Source organism: Nicotiana attenuata, unplaced genomic scaffold (genome assembly GCF_001879085.1).
Source record: "Nicotiana attenuata strain UT unplaced genomic scaffold, NIATTr2, whole genome shotgun sequence".
NCBI classification, from domain to species: Eukaryota; Viridiplantae; Streptophyta; class Magnoliopsida; order Solanales; family Solanaceae; genus Nicotiana; species Nicotiana attenuata.
The window spans coordinates 234164-239656 of record NW_017671432.1 but is presented as its reverse complement, the minus strand read 5'-3'; positions in this window follow the sequence as shown (position 1 = coordinate 239656).

Genomic DNA, 5493 nt, shown 5'->3' with positions numbered 1-5493 from the left:
AGATACTTACCGCAAACAAGCCAAATCAATACTCCAAAAGCCCTTGCCTCTCGAAATGGCCTCCGAACGGGTCAAATCTAGCCTAAAATAACTCAATAATATCAAACACGGCTATAAAAATCAATTCCAAATAATAAAGCTCTGATCTTTATCAAATATCAAAAATTCAACCTGGGCCCGCTTTTTGAAACCCGACAAAAGTCACAAATCCTAATCACATATTCGAATACGAGTCCAAATATAGAAGTTTCATCCAAAGTTGACTCTGTTTTAGGGTTCAAATCCCTATTTTCCATTTTAGAGAAGTTTTTCCAAAATCCCCAATTTTTCTCACTTAAATTCACCAACCAAAAGCCGAAATAAAGAATTGAATCATGAATAATAATCAAATTCGCGTCAAGAGCACTTACCCAATCCAAGTGGGTAAACCCTCGCTCAAGATATATTCTGCCTAGCACTTTTGCTTCTGCGACCAAATCTGTCGCATATGTGGCGTTGCTTTTATGAAAAAAACCTTGCATCTGCAAGTTCCACTTAAAATTCCAACCTCTCACACCTGCGGACAATACTCGGTTTCCGCGATAGCGTGCGAGGAAAATCTTGCTTTTGCGCAACTTTCCCTCGAGCCCGCTTGCTCTATTTCTGCACCAATAACTCCGTATTTGCCATCTCGCAAATCCACGATAAGTCCACATTTGTGAACCTCTGATGTCCCAACTAAAACCTCACTTCTGCACTCACCTGCCTACTTGTGCAGGCTCGCACTATCGCGCCCCCTTTTTCCCTTCCTCGCGGAGGGAATCGGGTTTATGACATTTTTGGTTGGGAAAACTCTTTCCTTTTGGGAAAGGGGGGTTTGCATTTTTTGAAGAGTCGCCACCTAACGATTTTAAGGTGCGTTAGGGAACCTATATAGTTCATTTCTAACTATGTTTGATAACCGGAGATAGGGTAAGGACTTTAAATTATCCTAAGGGGAAGGTGTTAGGCACCCCTCAGGATCCACTAGTGTGGCTCCCGGCTAGACAGTTTTTTGTAAATTTGTACAATTAGCAAGTAAGCAAGTATGGCTCAAATAGTAGGGGATTTAAATTTAAACACACAAATGTTTGAAAGACAGCGAGATTTTTGAAAAGGATTACAATCTAAGCATGTTCGTGAATGTAAAGAGGGGTGTCCTAGGCTTGTTTGTAATATGGATCACATCAGTACAATGCCCGGTAATCACTCCTTAGAAAAGGGGCTACGCGTGGCATTAGCGCAGCGGTCATCATATCCATATCTACCCTTTCCCACCCCGTGAAGGTAATTAAAGCAAAGGTTGGTCTCGACCCCTATCGGATGCTGTTACCCGTCCCTTCCTATCATTCCCGGAGGAATTTAGGACTCCTATCCTATAAGAAGGAGGTTCTAGGCAGACCCTCAGGTTTAAAGGCAAAATACTAAGGCGACATACAATAACAAGTAGGACTTCAATTAAGGGGAGCATGGAAGACAAACAAAAGGCTCAAATATACCTCCACAGGTAATACACATAGACAGCATGACTCATACACAATTAAAGTCTGAATTTAAATCCTATGCATGGTATCTAAGTGATAACAGCAGAACTAGATTTATCACATGACTCAGAAAAGAAGTTCGAATCAGGTTTGCCTACTGATTTTAACAGTTGATTATTAGACACTAATCACAGAGATGATTCTGGTTTTATTTAAAATTGATTACCTAAGGCTTGCCTAGGCGTAAAATAGTGTGCATCAGTTATTCAGAATTATTAAAACAATGGAAATTATTTTACTCTAAGAGCATGTTGTTCTGGTTGATACGAATGCAGAGATTATTACCAGTTATTTTAAACAGGATAATCAAGTGTGAAGCTGTTTTTACCTCTTTTATAACCAGCAGTTTACACTAAGTGTGAATGCAAGTGTGGATAAGATCCTAAAACATGGTATCTAAGATGCACATGCAAATGGCAGGATTGTAAAAAAACAGTATCCCTAAGGCATGATTTCTAAATGCGCACAAGAGTTGCGGAATTATGGAAATGTGACTTCTGAAAGTACGAGAGTAACAATTTTTATGCCAATGTTGTTATTGTCCTAGGAGCAGGATTTCTAAGTGATGGACATAAAACATGGATTAGTGATGCATGAGATGCTGAAGCAAGAAAACATGGGTCCTAGGAGCATGATTTCTAATGCATTATGAACCCTAAACATGGTTTCTATTGCACAATTAGGAATATAACCCTAGTAACATGTTTTCTACCCTCGACAACTATAGCATGCATATTTACCCCATCCCTTTTCACTAGCCACCCCAATACTTGTTTACAACAGGTTATTACAGACCAACATTGAAATGAATTACATAAGTAGAAATGAAAATAAGAAGTTACACTATAGGAAGCCTGATTAGGACTTCCTCCCTGAGCTACGTAATAAATCACTTCAAGTGCCAAGATTGTTCATAGCTTTCCGTCATATCTAGGTGTGTCAGAGTTCCCTAAGGACCTCAAGGGATCCCGGGCAGTGCTCACACCCAGATTTCATAGCCAAGACAGAGTAAGTGCAATGTGGAAAGGCCAGCTTTCATGTGTCCAAGTTCAGAGGGAGCTCAAGGGTCCCAAGGCAAGGCTCACACAAAAGGGGCAGAACCTAGTATTCTAAGAGTATAGTGAAGGTGCAGAACACATGTTTGAAAGGAGTTTATTTAAAAACTGGGCTGACAAGTCCATTTTGAAAGCAATCAGTAACAGAGATGATTGAAAGCAGTTGTAGTAGTAAATAAAACTCAAACACCTTAAGGTGGGATCACACATAGAATCAGTAATCGCAAAGGGGGGTCAAGGGATTTGGGCATACACAGACATTTGGCTGTAAACACATAACCCCAGCAAGGGTCTTAGGACTGGTTTGGACATGCTTAGCAATAGCTGATACTGGCATAATCACAGACCAGTCAGAAAGAACATAAACACATGGAGGGGAAAGGGATTTGGGATTCATAAGATGGTAAGTACACAGTAAGTGATTGACAAGGCATGCTTTGAAACACACATAAGGGAATGCATTAATCTAAAGGGAAGGGGAGACATAGTAGCATGCTAGTAATGAAACTCAACTACAGGTTTCACAAAAGAACCACAAGTAGAAGTAGACCAGCAATGAGAGAAACTGAAACAATAAGAGAAGCATGTTGTTGTTGAGGCTTTAAAATTAAACTAGGACATACCAGTTAAGGAAGCAAAGTGCAGAAAAGTAAAGCAAGTAGGATTCCATAGTCTAGCCTTGGCTTTCAGCCGGCTAGGCAAGCAGTAGCACAAGTAGTAGGGAAAGAAGAGAGAGTTTGAGTGTGTATATATGTGTTCTGAACTAATTGTTCGTGTCTTTAAAGAAGAGAGGGTACAGTATTTATAGCTTTAAAAACATGTAAGAAAATAAGGTAAGAAGTACTGACTTAGCATAATTATAGAAATAATACAAATTAGAATCAATTAAAAACACGGACTCCCTTTAATTAGGGAGTCATAGTTCAAACGGGTACAAGTTGTACCAAATAAGGAAAAGAATTGTTTGTAAGACTGATTTTACCATAATAGGAATAGTAAAAGCATGTAGCATGTAATAGGGTCTAAGTACAGAATAGTTTCAACATAAGGAAAGTACACGTTAATTAACAGCACATAAACAAGGCATATTATAATTTGATTCTGAAAATTAGTTTAAAGAATCACGGATGAGATTGAGAATCACAGGGATTCAGTACTAACCAAGGAAAGGATCACAAAAGTAAGGAAGCAATTTTGAAAAATCAGTATAGAACTACAAGGAAAATGCACAGAATCAGAGGTGTAGGTTTAAGGAGATTACACAGAATCAACATAAATTATGTGAACGATTAAAACAAATGGTCGGACCTATAAATAACACGGGTTTGGACAAAATCAAAGAGACCTTAAGAACAAACGAAAACAAGAAGCACAAGAGCATATAGAACACATATAAAGCCAATAATGTTCATGGTAGTCATGCAAACACACTGCAAACAAATTCAAACTTCGAATCGAACCCAGAAGTATTAGGGTTTCTTGACAAAAAATGAGTTGAGCCAAAACGAAAGGCTTAGGTAATGTTTAAACATGCTAAAAATAACAGTAATCAGAAAGAAATCCTTATTTTTTTTGCAAAAAAGTTTTGAAACCCTAGTTTGGAAAATGAAGAAACTGTTTAAAATCGGTGAAACATTTTGAAGAAGACAAGTGACAACCTTAAGAAACCCACAGACCTAAAAAGATCGGAAGATTTATAACTAGGTTTTTTAGAAAATGAAAGAGACGAAGAAAAGATTGGTTAAAACCTATGGATACACCTAGATTGAAGACAGATCTAAAGAACAGTAAGAAATCTCAAGGGCTAGGGTTTCAGAGAAGCAAAGAGGATGAGAGAACATTAGATCGTTAACGGTTTTAGCCGGAAAAGCCATGGATCTGTGATGTGCCGGAGAATTTCGGCACATTTGATACAAATTGCTTAGATTTTAGCTTGTTTTAGATGCAATTATCTTTTAAACTTATGTAATTTTAGTGTTTTTGCAGTATATGAGGTTTAAGGACTTAAGAGCATGGAAATGAATTCAAAAAGCCACAAAAAGACAAGAAAAAAGCAAAAAGGCATCGCAAATGTGGATATGTGATCGCAAATCCAGCATGCGAGCCGCAGAATGTGCACTTGAATCGCAAACCACAACAGTGTTCTGGGCAAAATCCAACGCAAGAAATACGGTCCAGTCTGCGATCACATAACCTGTATGCGAGTCGCAGAATGGACGCAAACTCAACTTGAAGGTTGCTGAAGGTAGAAAATGCGATGCAAAATGCGATCGCATTTCTTCATTGCGGATCGCAAACCATGAATGTGACGAAGGCCTGGAAACTAGGGTTAAACTATGCGATGGCCATGTCGAGAATGCGGACCGCATGTCTGTTATGCGACAGATATGCGGTCGCATATTTAATCGGAAAGGGTATTTTTGTCCAGATTTTGCCCCGAATTTTGGCCCACTATAAATAGATTTATTGGGATTTTGTGGGGGCATCTAGTCTAATTTTGGGAGCTACAATACAAGGCTTTAATATTCTTCACTTCTGGAAGCTTTTGGTTGAAGAATCTTTCACTTTGTAAGCTTTATGGCATTAAATTTTCTCTTCATTTTGTATTTTAGTATGAGTAGCTAACTTTAAATACTAAGGTTGTGGACCCTAAATGGGTGTAATGTTAATGGGTGTTTACCATTGAATATATATATAATGGTTGGTTGATGTTTATTTACTTCTCGTTCTTCATTTATTGTTGGTGGTTGCAAACATTAACAAATGCCATTAAATTCTTACTTTGCTTGGGAAAGTGGGTTAGAATTTCGTAGAAGTAAATATCAAAGACTCAAGGCATTAACCCTTGTTTAATAGAATCGCTTAGGAATAAGTGG